Source organism: Myodes glareolus, chromosome 15 (assembly GCF_982192425.1).
Source record: "Myodes glareolus chromosome 15, mMyoGla1.1, whole genome shotgun sequence".
NCBI lineage: Eukaryota > Metazoa > Chordata > Mammalia > Rodentia > Cricetidae > Myodes > Myodes glareolus.
This window is the reverse complement of record NC_142040.1, coordinates 15,295,585-15,312,058: the sequence shown is the minus strand read 5'-3', so window position 1 is coordinate 15,312,058 and position 16,474 is coordinate 15,295,585. Positions and strand designations below refer to the sequence as shown.

Below are 16,474 nucleotides of genomic sequence, written 5' to 3'. Positions count from 1 at the left end.
GAGACAGACACACATGTAGTAAAAACACCAATGCACATAATATAAAAATAAGTAAATTTAAAAAATGAATACTACCTGTGATTCCACAGAGAGTCCAAGCCTCACAAATATTTCCCACATTTAGTGGGCTTAATTTGGTCATATTCAGATTTGTCTGCTATTAGTCCAGAGTTAGTGAGATCTCACTAATTCAGGTCAACTGTTTCTGTGCGTATCACCATCATGGTCTTGACAACTTTGCTTCTCTTTTTCTTGGGTTGTTCTCAGGTAGATTGGCCCAGTACTTTGCTGTAGATCTCTGTATTTGTTTACATCAATTGTTGTTTGAAGCTTCTGTGATGACAATTAAGGCCAGTTTTGCCAAGAAGAAAACAAGCTGTAAGTGAGTGTCTTTGGTGCCCAACATTCTCTTGGAAATAGATTGGTGCTACCAGGAGCAATTGTGTCTTAAGTCAACAGAACCCTAAGTTATTTGCATTTCATATTCTACAGTTCTTTGAAGTGGTTGAAGATTACCTATCTATGTGGGATATAATTTGTATGTTTCTAAAAAGCATAATTAGTCTAACTACATGTATGACAAATATGGGTGATTATTGACCTATATTTCTTAATAACTGTAAGGCTAAGGTTTCAAATTAGTAGAATATTTACCAATCTTTTAACAACTGCAAAGCAAATGAAGACAATAACCTCAGATTATAAACAATGTATAATTATCTTGATAAGAGGTAGAAATGAAGAGTACAATATGATAGATATATCCTAAATTTATATTAATATACAAATTGTCTTAAACACAGGTAGAAATAGACATACAAGCAATATGGCAAAATAACTTTGCACAAGTGTACAAATATTGTAAAAAAATAGGAGCATATTCAAAATAACAAATATAATTTCAATTTGTATCAATATGCAAGAAACTATACCAAAATAAATTGTCTATATATAATAGCTCATAAGTATTTACTCTATTGCTCACTATTATTATTAGTATAAGTTTACACTAATCTATCTATTATCCCATCAAATTTCTCTCTTTTTTTTAACTCAAAGAGATCCTTGAACCTTCCCAATTTCTAACACAACACCCAACACTATAATAGTTATACTCAACCACAAATTGATGTCTGAAGTCTTAAGGACAAACTGATGAAAGAGAGTACGTTGTATTCTAGAATTACATCCAGAAGTCTTGGGGGGCAATGTACTGTCTTATAAAACTAAAATTATGACTAATTTTCAAGATCACTATATGGTATAATTACAAATATTATCTGAGTAATCGATAGGGTTTTTTCTGAAGTTCTTATTTAGATTCTGGCCAGAACATTGTAAGAAGGTGTAATAATTTAGTTAACCAAATTGGAGTCATCTTGAGCAGCTGGTACCCTAATCTGATGTTAAAGTAGCACTTTGAGCATCATGATATTATATTAATCATGTGGAATTATTGTTGTGGAGTCCCATCTTCTTTCTGGAAACTTCAAGATTACTGCAGGAAAATTTATTGTTCATTGTGGAAAACTTAAACATTATTCATATAGACATATGTTAAATGAAAGGTATGATAGTAACAAAAATAGGTATAGGGACAAGTACTTTTTTTTCCTAAATTCGTTCTTCTTTCTATCACATACCAGACAGCTCCTGAATTTTTCTTTTAACAACATGCTTGGATTTAGAGGAAGATAGCCATTGTCTACCTCCAAATCTAAATTTTATTTTAAGTGATTTATGCTTTTATTATACTGAGAAGTATATATATTTAGTTAATATAATTTTACCCTGTAGAGGATAGGGTACCATAAGTCAAAGTACTCATTGCTTAGTGATTCTTTCTGGATAGCTGTCTTTTCTTCTTTAGGCATCTAAATGTCCAAGGTATCTTGACTCTTTGAAGATGAACATTTTCCTGCAAGGACAAGAACAGAGCCCTGCCCTATTCCTTATGAGACTTTCTTACCAGCTATATGATTGCCATCTCTATGAATGAACTGTCATTTCTTTGTCTCAAGAAATTTCTGTTTATTTCAACTGAATCTCTATTAATTTTGATGGTACCCATAACTTTTCTTCTCCTGTGGAAACAAATGCAAAAACACTTCCCCTGGTTTCCAATGTGAGGTTAACACATCCTTGAAAGATACTGGCTAATTTATTTTATTTTATTTTATTTTATTTTTTCATGATTATTATTATTATTAAAAATTTTTACCTCCTCCCCTCTTCCCATTTCCCCCCCCACACTCCATTCCCCCTCCCCTTCCCTCTTTAGTCCAGAGAGCAGTCAGGGTTCCCTACCCTGTGGGAAGTCCAAGCAACCCCCCCATCCAGTTCTAGGAAGGTGAGCATCCAAACAGACTATGTTCTCACAAAGCCAGTACATGAAGTAGAATCAAAACCCAGTGCCATTGTCCTTGACTTCTCAGTCAGCCCTCCTTGTCAGCCACATTCAGAGAGACCGGTTTGATCACATGCTCCATCAGTCCCAGTCCAGCTGGCCTTGGTGATTTCCCATTAGATCAGCCCCACCATCACAGTGAGTTGGTGCACCCCTCGCGGTCCTGACTTCCTTGATCATGTTCTGTCTCCTTCTGCTCCTCATAAGGACCTTGGGAGCTCAGTCCAGTACTCCAAATGTGGGTCTCTGTCTCTATCTCCATCCATCGTCAGATGAGGTTTCTATAGTGATATGCAAGATATTGATCAGTGTGGCTTTAGGATAGGGCCAGTTCAGGTGCCCTCTCCTCAGCTGCTCAAGGAACAAGCTGAGGACATTTCCGTGGACACCTTGGAACTCCTCTAGAGACCAGTCTCTTGCCAACCCTAAAATGGCACCCTTAATTATGATCTATACTTCCCTGCTCCCATATCCACTCTTCCTCCATCCCAACCATCCCATTCCTACAAGCTCTCCCCATCCTCCCCTTCTCACTTCTCTCTACCCATCTCCCCTTACCCCCATCTCGTCCCCACCCACAATGCTCTCAATTTTTGACTAACAATCTTGTCCACTTCCAATATCCAGGAGGATAACTACATGTTTTTCTTTGGATTCACCTTCTTATTTATCTTCTCTAGGATCAAGAATTATAGACTCAATGTCCTTTATTTATGGCTAGAATCCACTAATGAGTGAGTACGTACCATATTTATCTTTTAGGGTCTGGGTTACCTCACTCAGGATAGTGTTTTCTATTTCTATCCATTTGCATGCAGAATTCAAGAAGTCATTTTTGTATGAAATATTATCTAATTAGGTCTACTTCGTTTTAACCCCGGTTGGTGGTCCTGTTCTGTATGTATGCATTTGTGTCTGTGTATGTGGTTTTTATAATTTTGTAGCTTGAAATAATTCAATTAAATTACTTCATTTGTTATCTTTATTCTTTAAGGTAAGTATCAAAAATATTCTTCAATGGAGTCTTGTTCGAAGTTATAGATTATGAAGGTAGTAGAAACAGGATAGTAACTCAGCCTCATCAACATTATTTTAAATAGCATGAAGAAAGTAGAGTAAGGGTTTTTAGGGGTACAGAAGTCCAAACTCTGCAAGTATACTTGAACCTCAGTAATTCTCACTTTAAGATATTTTTGAAATGGCTCAGTGGAAAGTACAAACAGCTCTAGGATCTAACTGTATAAAACACATATTTGCTGAGCATGCACAAAATGAACAAGAAATGTAAACAATATTTTGCTTTCCTGCTGTTCTTTAAAGCTGGACGAAACATAAATGATTAATCCCCTGCCTACATTTGGCTTTGTTTATGAAATCTCACATGATCAATAATTGATTGTTATCTGAATGTAATCATACACAAACATTGAAAATGACTTAAACTACCATTCTATAAAAGAATGTTTATTTATGTTGAAGAAAATGTGGTAGAGTAGAGGAGAAGGTTTTGTAGGCACTAAGGTGTTTGGAAACACATTCAAGTTACAAAATGTCCTTGTTATCTTTTGAGGGGATCATTGCTTTGATCTCAATCAAAACAAACCACATATCATATACATGTACAGAATTTTTAGTGGAATGCTATGATGTCATTACCAGGTGTTGTGTGCCAGTTCTCTTCAAGATTAAAGGTTTCAAATTTCTTAAGACATAGAATGTTTACAGAAAGATAAAGAAATATAACTCTTAAGAGGAGGTAAAGCGTGGTGTCTTGCTGAGAGACTTGTTAAGTTACACAAGTAAAATATCCAAAATAGCTCCAGGAAGTCTCAAAATCTGATTGCATTTATTAGACTTTACTTCCTCAAGCATATAAAGGTTATAAGTAGTACTTAAATACATTCAGAGCACTCAGAGCTGTCTAAAAAAATGGAGACCAGCCAAGCTGCTAGAAGATCTTCAGATCAAGGGGAAAGGACACTCCAGTCTATTGAGATGTCTGAAAACTGTGAAGTACATTGAATGATTTCTGTTTTCATGTGATGGAATGAGATTTGGTAGTGCTGCTTATTTCAGTGACTTATGTTCCTATCAAAACTCCTGTAAGTAATCAACATAAATCTCATTGATTCACAAAATTTGTCTTTGGTAATATATTGTTTACTTTTCTATGGTAATGATAAAACACCATTAAAAAGGTAATGTGTTAAATAAAACATTTAGTTGATTTAATTGGGTTTATAATTTCAGAAGAATAGAGCCTATTATGGCAAAATAAAGGCAAAGTACCATGAGAACTTATACCTTCATGTTCAAGCAATAAGGCAGAAAAGCACTGTGCATGGTGGAAAACTTTTAAGCACCTCAAAGCCTACCCCTGTGGCATTCCTCAAACAAAACTACACTACCAATTCTGTCTATGTAGTCATACCAGGTAGAGAACAAATATTGAAACATATGAATCTTTGGAATCAATTTTATTTAAACAACCATGTTCTACCCTCCTGCCCCCATAGGCTCCTGATGATATTGCAATATAAAATGAATTTAGTCCTACTTCAAACATACTCATTTTCTTCAAGACTCTACACTACTTAAAAATTCAAAGTTTCTTTCCATGACTCAAGGCAATATAGCACAGAATGCATTACTTTTAAAGGAGAAACTCAGCACAAAGTAAAAAAAAATGACCAAATAAAAATTGAAATCTAGTAGAGTAAATTCCAGTTTCTATATCTCCATGAATATTGTCAGAACTCTTAGAGAGTTTAGCCCTTTCTGCTTTGGTGTCTATACTATAAATACTAATATTGGACTGGTACCAAATCTTATATACAGTTCTCCTTGGTATTTATCCTAGGTCTATGCCATGTCTAACACAAATTTGGGTCACCAATACAGTCCATACTTCAGTTTCACAGCTTCATATAATTGCCTTTCTGGGTCTCAATACAGGAACTCCCCTGTCATATACCTTACAACTTTTCTCAAACAGTTCCATAAAATTGGGATCAATTACTAAAAAGTATAAGAATATGGAGGCCATTTTTATTCAAACCACCACAGATTATTTCCTTCCTTCATTGTCTCATGGATTCACTTTCTACATAACTAGACATATGTTCACTTGGTCCCATAAATAGTGACACACAGTAGCAGTGACTGAATTTTATTACAAATTTGTGTTTAATTTTATCTAGTTTGTATGAAGACATTGTCAAATACTAATATGAAAATTTATATTATTTGTAGTTATTGTAAAGGGTATTATTTCCCTGAATTCACTCTCAGTCTGTTTGCCATTTGTATATAGGAGGGCTACCAATTTTCTGAGTAAATATTGTGTCTGTGTAACTGTAACCATATTACTGAAGACTTGCACCCCCCCAAAAAAACTATAAGTCTTTGAAGAAAGAAACTAAAGATATAAGGAGGTGTAAAGGTCTCCAAAACTTATGGATTGGTAGGTTCAACACAGTAAACATGACCATCCTACGAAAAGCAATCTTCAGACTCAATTCAATCCTGATCAAAACTTCAAAACAATGCTTTACAGACCCTGAAAGAACAATATTCACCTTCATATTTTCAAACATAAAACCCAGAATACCTAAAATAATCCTGCATAATAGAGTATCTGGAGGTATCACCATCCCTGATTGCAAACTGTTCTTCAGAGCTATAGTAACAAAAAAAATGCCAAATCATGGTAGCACACACCTTTAATTTCAAGACTTGGGATTCAGGAGCAGTTGGATTTTTGTAAGTTCAATGCCAGTCTGGTCTACAAGCACTAGGTCCAGAAAGGGCTCCAAAGCTACAGAGCAACCCTGTCTCAAAAACAAAGACAAAACAAAACAAAAACCACAAAACAGAACCAAAAGGAAAACAAAAACCAAAATAAAAAACACTACAGTATGAGTTCAAGAAAGACACATGTTAATAAAAGGAATCAAATTGATAATCTAGACATAAATCATTAAGCCTATGGACACTTAGTTTTTGATAAAGAAGCAGTACACACAATGAAAAACAAAACATTTTCAACAAGTGGTACTATTCTAACTGAATGTCAGCATTCAGAAGAAAGCAAACTGACCCACATATATCAGCCTGCACAAAACTCAACTTCAACTGGATCAAAGACCAACATAAAGCAAGATCCACTGAATCCAATAGGAATAAAAGTGGAGAACAGCCTTGAATTCATTAAAATAATAACACAGGCACTAAGAGCAAAAATCAATAAATGGGACTTCATGAAATGAGAAGCTTCTTTCAGATGAAGAATGTCATCAATAGTATAAAACATACAGAATGGAAAAATATTTTTCAACAACCCCACATGTGATAAAAAATTAATATATATATATATATGTATATATATATATATATATATATACAGAGAGAGAGAACTCAAGACAATGGACATTAACAAACAAAACAATATAATTAAAAGAAGGAGAACAGATTTAAGTGACTAATTCTCAACAGAGAAATATCAAATAATTGAGAAACACTTAAATAAATGTTCAACATCTTTAATTACCATGGAAATAAAAACTAAATCTACTTTGAGATTCTATCTTATACCTGTCAAAATGGCTAAAATAAATAACACAATTACAGCTCATTTGGGAATGTTTTGGAGCAAGGGAACACTTCTCCATTGGTGATGGGAGTTCAAACTTATACAACCATTAAGGTAATCAAAGTGGTGTTTCCTCAGAAAACTGGAAATCAATATAACTCCAGACCCCAATATTCCCATCTTGGGCATACACCAAAATAATGCTCCGTCTTACCATAAGATCACATGCTCAGTATTTATAACTTGTTCATAACAGTTTTAATCACAATAGCCAGAAACTAGAAACAACCTAAAAGTCACTAAACTGAAGAATTAATAAAGAAAATATGATATATACAGTGGAATATATTACTCTGGTGTTTAAAAAAAGTATGACATAATGAAGGTTTAAGGCAAGTGAGTGGAAATAGACAAAGTCATCCTGAGTAAGGTAACCAAATTCCAGAAAGACAAATATGGTATGTGCTCACTTATAAGGGTTTGTTAGCTCTTAAGTGAATGGTAATGATGTTAAATTCAATGAACCCAGAAAGGCAAAGTAACAAAGAAGTTTGTAATAGGGATTCATAAATATTCCTGGGATTGGAAAATTGAATAGATATTTTGGGTAAACAAGGTACATGTGGGAGTACAAACAGGGGGGATCAGGAAGGGGGTAGAGGGAGAGTATATTGGGAAAGATGACTGGATTGATGGGCATTTGTGTTAGGACTGTGGGAACTTACTTTATTAGAAACCCCCAACAGACTACAAGGGAGACTCTAGCAAGGAGTCCTAGTAATGAAGGATATGGAGACAAAACTAGCCTTCTTCTCTACCTAGGCTACTTCCAGTTGTAAGGCTGGGACATCATTCCATCTAAAAAGCCTTTTGACGTACAATCTATCCTGCCTTCAAACTGTATATGGTCAATGGAGGTGCAGAACTCATAAAAATTGCCAATCAATGACTGCTCTATTAAAGGAAGTTCATATCCAGCACTGCTTTCGTGACCAGGTGCAAAAGAGTGAATATCCCAGATTCTTAGGAGAGAGAAAAGAAAATCAGTAAAATAGTTTCTAATGATATTTTGCTATTCTCAAATATCAGTGCCTAACTCAGTTCTCATCACAAAGGCTTACTTTCTCATGTAGCTAATGGGAGCAGATTCAGAGATCCATAACCAATCTACTTCAAGAGAATGATGGGCGTTGAAGAGGCTCCTTATGGAGTTGGTTATACATTTGGGCAAGAAACTGCTCTTGCCTGAACTGATGCATAAACTAGACATGAAAAACCCACAGAGGACTGCTAAACTTGCCTAAAGGTGAGATGATCCTTCAGGGTTCCTGTTTCATGAAAGAGTCTGTGAGACATTTTGCAGTCACATTCACAGAAGAAAGTGACTAAACTGTCTTTGAAATTTCCTGCTTTATGGAAAAGTCTGCTGGATACTATGGGTCTGTAGGCTGAAGATGGATGCCCCAATGGTACAGAAGAACTTTGGGTGACTGTCCAGGCAGCGAGATGTCTCTGTCATTTCTAGAGTTTTGGAAGTTGTTTACAATGTACTTCCTGTTTACTTAGGTAATATTATATCCCTCTGGAGTCTTTGAACTTTGAATTTTGGAGTTGAATAATTTATAGTTATAGTTTTCCTTAGTTATGATAAAAGATAAATTAGGTATAAATATTGTACCTGTGATTCTTGCTTGATAACTGTTTTGTTATATGTAGTTTTACTATGTTAAAGGTAAAGCCTTATTTGTTTAAACAGAAAAGGGGAAAATGGTATAGGAGGTCTTTCTGTTTATGTGTTGCTTTCATTGATTAATCAATAAAGAAATGACTTGGCTTGATAGGACAGAACTTAGGTAGGCAAAGAAGACAGAACTGAATTCTGGGAAGAAGAAAGCAGAGTCAGAGAGAGAGCCGTCATTGAGCTTCCACGTCAGACATGCTGAATTTTTCCCGATAAGCCATGACCTCATGGTTATACAGAAATTATTAGAAATCGGTTAAATCAAGACATAAGAGTTAACCTAAAAGAGGCTAGAGATAATGGTCCAGGCAGTGTTTAAATGAATACAGTTTCTGTGTGGTTATTTCGGATGTAAGCTTTCCAGGCAGCCAGAACAAAGGGCCCCTGCTCTCCTTGCAACAGAGTGCTCAATATCATATAAGATATTTTGTAAACCTCAGTGCCTAGCATATGATAGACACTGTCATACACATTTACTTAATATTTTGATTTAAAGAACTTGATCTGGTTTCTGTCTTTCTTTTAGAGCATTAAGGACAAAATTCAGGAAATCAGGGTTCCTAGATAAGTATGATACTCACGAAATATATTTACCAAAGCTGGAAAGTTTATATTATAGTATATATTTTTATTATTTTCACTTAAGAATAGTATGATTCATATATTGGCTTGCATCTACTTTTATCTATGTTCAAGATAGATGCCTAATTTCACATTTTCACTCTTACTAAAATAAGTTCTCAATATTTCTTTTCATCTTCTGTAAATTAATATTAAGAATTTTCAAAATTAAAAAACCTATATAAATAACTATATTTATTTATATAACTATATTTATAACTATATTTATATTTAGTTATTTATGTATAGATAGAGTGCAAATATTGTCATATTAGTCATGACTACAGCCTACTATGCCTTGTAAAAGAAAGACACTAACATAAACAAATTGCCAGGCATCTTTAATCAGGGTTTTGGAAGCAGAAGGAAGTGGATTTCTGAAGGCTTGAGGCTGTCTTGTTTCTTCTGTTGTATTCTGGGCCAGCTAGGACATGTTAACAAATAAATAGGGACACCACATAAACATTGTTGAAGCATGCCCAGTTTCACATATTCAATATTTTAAGAGAAGAATGGTAGGGAAGATAGGATATTAGGAGCTCTCTCAGTTGATAAACTGCTTGCTATGCATATAGAGTCTGCTTGAATCCCCACCGGTATAAAACTGGGCATAGAAGCACAAACCTGAAATTCCTGATATATTGGAAGAAAAATGAAATCTCAAAAACTTGTTGAGTCAGTCTTATAAATGAGCTATAGGTTTCATAAAAGACACTGTCTCAAAAGGTAATATAGAAAGCAATCAAATAAGGTTCCTAATTTCATACTTATTTTCATTTGTTGATTTTCCAAATCGGTATTTTTATTTTAATTTACCCAAGAGAACTGTTGTCTTCAGTTTTGTGCTTGCAATTCTGTAACAATAGTTCAGTAACAATGATACATCTCAGTACAATACAGCTTAAATACCACCTGTAAAAAGAGCAGGAAACAATATAGTGAAAAATAGAGCTTCAGGAATGGCCGGCAATGAATTTGTTAAAGCTAATGAGGTGTAAAGGGTAATAAAGCTTATCTTCATATTGACCAAACTTTGGACATTATAGTGATATATTATTTGTGCTTTAATAAATAAAGCCTGTCTGAAGATGAGTGCAAAACAGTCACACTAATAAGCCATACAGGCCAGGCAGTGGTAGCACACATCTTAAATCTCAGCAGCTGCAGTAGTTAGTCATAAAGAACAGGCAATGGCAGTGCACACCTTTAATCCCAGCACTAGAGAGGAATATAAAATGGGAGGAGACAGATCTCACTAGCAATCTCATCCTGAGGATTATTGGAGGCATGGTTGCTTTTTTCGGTCTGAGTTAGAGGTAAGAGTTAGTGACTAGTTGCTTTGCTTTATTGATCTTCAGTTTGAACCTCAATATCTCTCCTGGGAGTTATATTATTCATGCTACAGGCAATATGTTGGGGAATAAATCCAAGTAAAGATGGGAAATCACTTATAGGTAAATCAGAAGCCATTGTGAAAGAATGATAGTTATTTCTTGAGTCTATAGTAACTAGGTAACCAGTGAGTTTTATCTTCCATGATTAAAGAACTAAATATAATTCTGATCTTAGAATAATTTCAATTCTCATCCTCAGGAGGAATAATGGGGTCGTCATACATTTTTTTCATGTTCTCTTGGTAATATTAATGTGACCTACTAGTTCTGTCTCCATAAGATACATATATGTGATATGCATAAAAGTCTAGATTCTTAATATAAAATTAGTGTATAGAAGAGCACTTTTTCTGTTTTTATCTAGTCCTACTCACATATTCAATGGCAACTAACCTTAAAAGAGATTGAAACAAAGACAATTATGTTTATAGAATGTATTTCTGTCTTCTTTGCCTTTCTTTATTCCCATTCACTCTCCCCCTTTTTTTCCTGTATTACTCTCTTATATAGCAATTGATGGTTTTGAAATTTCCTCATGCAATTACACTGTGGATGGTATGTGTGTATGTTTGCATGTTTGTAGATTTCAGAAATGTGAATAAATTTCCCATGAATGGAAAGTATCAGATTTAATATATGTATGGCTTTTGAACAGGCATCCAATTAGACAAACATACTCAAAATAGGAAGCCTCAGATAAAATATAATTAAATGAACTTCCTAAAATATTATATCTACTTGATAGTATTTTTATTTTTTAAGTAAAATATAATTGCATCTTTTGCCCCCTTTCATTTTCTCCTTCTCAACTCTTCCCATACATATTCCCCATTTTCTCTCATAACATTCATGCAGCATATGTCTCGTGTGTGTATGTGCATGTATTTGCGTGTGTGTGTGTGTGTGTGTAAACTCTGCATCCTTATGTCATTGGGAAGTCTTTTTCCTGCTCTCAGCAGTTCTTAGTTGCCTCTATAGGCAACAAGGTTGTGGCCTTGGGAGATTCCTTTCTTACTCAGAATTGATAACATATATCCGAAACCACTACTATTATAAGTTATCTTCATAAGCAAGGATGGGGGATGGAAGTTCAGTTTGCAGATAAAACAAGGGAAACTGATAGAAACCCATGCTTTGACTCATATCAAAGCTCATATACAATGATGCATACTATTACATTGTACCTTTAATTATAGAGTTATCCTGAAATTGAAGAATATTTAAAGAATATTGAAGTTTTAGAAGCTGGTTAAAGGAACAAAATTTTTATGCAATGGAGCACAAAATTATCACACTGGATTGAACAAAGAAAGGTCAAAAATTTGAATGTGTAGAATTATGATTTGGATATTAGAATCTAAATGGAGTTAAGACAATGATGGGATTAGATAGTACATATTTGAGACTTGATATACCTTTTATCACTATCCTATGTTCTGATCGGGCAATTAAATTTAGGGTTATACAACAGTTAGAATTGATTTCATTGGATAGCTTTACTTGAACCAAGGCTGTATTGACAAGAAAAATAAATCACTTTTGCTTAGTCTATGTAAGTATTCATGCATGTATGCCTAAACACTCACATGCACACATACATAGTCTCATTATGATTAGGAGCTTTGATATTTGTTTTTCTGGGTCTGGGTTACCTCACTCAATATGATGTTTTCTACATTCATCCATTTTCCTCCAAATTTTAAGATGTCATCCTTTTTTTTTTCTGCTGTGTAGTACTCTATCATGTAAATGTACCACATTTTCCTTATCTATTCTACAGTTGAGAGGCATTTAGGTTGTTTCCAGGTTCTGGCTATAACAAACAATGTTGCTATGAACATATTTGAGCACATGACCTTGTGGTATGATTGAACATCCTTTGGGTATAAAGCCAAAAGTGGTATTGCTGGGTCTTGGGGAAGGTTGTTTCCTAATTTTCTGAGAAATCACAATACTGACATCTTGTCAGGGTCTGAGAAATAATATAGGAATTGCTATTAGATATAAATCCCAGAAAACCAGCCTATAAATCACAATTCTGGAGAACATAGACAACAATGAAGACCCAAAGAGAGACATACAAGGATCTAATCTACATGGGAAGTAGAAAAAGACAAGCAAGACCTCCTGAGTAAATTGAGATCATGGGGACCATGGGAGATAGTTGAATGGAAGTGGAGAGGAAGGGAGGAGAGCAGAGAAAAATGTATAACACAATAAAATCAATTAAAAAATAGGGGCTTTGTTCAGAAAATTACTGAGCATGGGGAACTCCATGTACTGCAAATTTATTTACAAATTATTACAATGTTGAAGTATACTTCATATATGTACTCTTTGAAAATCATAAAGAGAAAATGTGTGCATATAAGAAAGGATCAAAAATTATCAACATTAAATCAATCTAAATGTAAGTAATTTTTGTCATTTAATGTCTAGAATTCCTTACTAGATACTAAATAACAAAAATTAGCTGCATTTTTTTTTTTTTACAGATGGGCTCTGCTTGCTGATGGCATGCTGCTGCTCTTTTAAGAGAGGATTTCTTGATTCAGTGGTAGCAGAAAAAAAGCTGCATGGCTTTGAAATGGCAGTTTTCTGGGCCATATTGCCAGTGCAACTGGCTGTTCCAGGAGGCTGAGTATTTAAATGGGGTTTGTGGATAATGTGCTGCAAGTTACTTGGTAACAGCATGAACCAACTGATAATCAGAGTTGAGGTGTTGAGGACGGATCTCACCCTGAAGTTTCAGAGGCAGTAAATAAACTTCTGCTATGTCAGACTCAGTGGAGCAAACAGGCAGGCTGTATTTCCCCTAGCAATGCTACCACTTAAATTCATAAGAAGGGCTTAGCATTTTAATAATCACTTCTGGTCAGAAAAGGATTACAGATACGCAATAAAGATAAATCCTGATTTTTTAAAAAAAAAGACCTCTAAATGTGTCACAGTGTTGGATAAATGTACATAGGCTTGGAAGAGAGAAAGAAAAAGTATAAAGAGTTATAAAAAGAAATGAATTATTAAAAAATAAAACTTCTAAAACAGTTTAAGCTATTGGCATTATCCTTGTTTGCTTCAGTGAAACTGAATGTAAGAACCTATTGCTTAAGACACATTTTCTGGGGTCATCCTGTGGATTTCTGAGAATTTCCCTGGTGCCAGGGTACTTACTAGCTCCTTAAGGATGGCTTCCTCAATCAAGATATCTCTTTCTTTGCTCTCCCTCTCTGTTTTTGCCCCATCTCGACCACCCAGTTCCCTCATGTTTTCTCCCCTTTCCCTTCTTCTTTCCCCCCTTCCACCCTCCCTTCTCTCTCTTGTAATTCCAATTTTCTCAGGAGGTCTTTTCTATTTTTCCTTTCCAGGGGAATTCATGCATGTCTCTGTAAAATTGCTTGTTTGTCTTGAGGGCACAAAATAACTAAAGGAAGGAATCTCCATCTTTAGGGAGCAATTCGTCTTTGTTATTGAAAGCAAGGTAAACACCTGTGGCAGAAGAGGTCATCGACTCTAGGTTTGAACTTACTACTATCATTTTTCTGAAACAATATATTTCCTGATTGCATTCTAAATATTTATCCTTATATAAACCTAAAATTGTAGCATTCACCTCTTATCAAAGAAGTTCACTTTTTTGAATGGATTGAGGATACTAAATGAGTAACAACTGGTTAGAATGTGAGAATAATTACTGAAGAGTTTTCAGCTCAAGTTGGTATATTTATAATGCAATCCAAATATCTAAGTCTTAGGAAAAAATATGCAATAGGTACGAAAAAAAGTGGAAAATCCAGAGGGTCATTATTATTGTTGGAAAATAGCAGAAAAATATCTTAAGAAGTTTCTGCCATGATATCTTAAGAACATGGCTGCATAAACAAGAAATACAGGATGATTTTAACAACAGATGTGCCAATGTGTACTAGAAAAAATTTCACATAGTTTCATGCTAGATAAGAAGGCACAGGAAATTAATTGCTGCTGAGAAATAAAGAATTAATTTTCTTCAGAAATGAGCCGCTAATAAATTATCCAAACCTGATGGTTATGATAGACAAAAACATGTGTACTCATGAGCAACAATAAGGGAACTCAGTGATAGTACGTAAAGAAGAGTCAAAAATTTCAGAAGGTCCCCCCAGAGTCCGGGAGTCAAAGCCGGTTGTCAAGCCAGTCCTGTTCCGTGCTCCTCTGCCTTTTCTTTCTCTTTCAACATGACAGATGTCGCTGTGTCCTTCACCAAGAACTTCTTGGCACGTGGAGTGGCTGCGGCCATCTCCAAGACAGCGGTAGCGCCCACCGAGCGGGTCAAGCTGCTGCTGCAGGTGCAGCATGCTAGCAAGCAAATCGCGGCAGATAAGCAATACAAGGGCATTATAGACTGCGTGGTTCGTATCCCCAAGGAACAGGGAGTCCTGTCCTTCTGGCGTGGTAACCTGGCCAATGTCATCAGATACTTCCCCACCCAGGCTCTCAACTTTGCCTTCAAAGATAAATACAAGCAGATCTTTTTGGGTGGTGTGGACAAGAGGACCCAGTTTTGGCGCTACTTTGCAGGGAACCTGGCATCAGGTGGTGCCGCTGGGGCCACATCCTTGTGCTTTGTGTACACCCTTGATTTTGTCCGTACCCGTCTAACAGCTGATGTGGGCAAAGCTGGAGCTGAAAGGGAATTCAAAGGCCTTGGTGACTGCCTGGTTAAGATCTACAAATCTGATGGGATCAGGGTCCTGTACCAAGGCTTTAATGTGTCAGTTCAGGGCATTATCATCTACCGAGCTGCCTACTTTGGCATCTATGACACTGCAAAGGGAATGCTTCCAGATCCCAAGAACACTCACATCTTCATCAGCTGGATGATTGCACAGTCTGTCACTGCTGTTGCTGGCTTGACTTCCTACCCCTTTGACACGGTTCGCCATCGTATGATGATGCAGTCAGGACGCAAAGGAACTGACATCATGTACACAGGCACAATCGACTGCTGGAGGAAGATTGCTCGTGATGAAGGAAGCAAGGCCTTTTTCAAGGGTGCATGGTCCAACGTTCTCAGGGGCATGGGTGGTGCCTTTGTGCTTGTCTTGTATGATGAGATCAAGAAGTACACATAATTATGTCATAGATGTTCTCCCTGAGAACAGGCATGTTGTATAATACACCATATCTTGAACATTCTGGACAGATTCTCTGTGCTTGTCTGTTTTATCAATGGCAATTATTTACCAGTTGAAAAGTGGGAAGCAATAATATTCATCTGACCAGTTTTCTCTTAAAGCCATTTCCATAATGACAATAATGATGGGACTCAATTATATTTTTTATTTCAGTCACTCATGATAATAAAAACTGAAGAAATAAAAAATATCTAAAGACAAAAAAAATTTCAGAAGGAATCAGAGAACTAAGAGAAAATTTGTAAGTGGAGAGGCAGGTATGTAAATATATAAATATGCTATCCATATAACAACTCTAAAATATATATTTAAAATATATTGACATATATAAGTTATAATATATAGATATAATATATAAAGATACTGATATTTTAATATATTATGAAAGACTATGACAATAATCATGTTGTTAATCAAGACTTTGCTATAATAATATTTGGAATTTAAATACAGATGGGAGATAAAACAAAGTAATTAATTACTCTTTATGTTTGTTAAAATTTGCTCTATAACAATGATGATAAAATTGTGGAAGGTTATGTT

General features: G+C 35.3%; 1 pseudogene; it reads left to right on the top strand.

Moving 5' to 3' along the window:
- The first annotated feature begins 14,956 nt into the window (after positions 1–14,956).
- Positions 14,957–16,138, top strand: LOC148119641 (ADP/ATP translocase 2 pseudogene; annotated as a pseudogene).
- Positions 16,139–16,474: the final 336 nt, after the last annotated feature.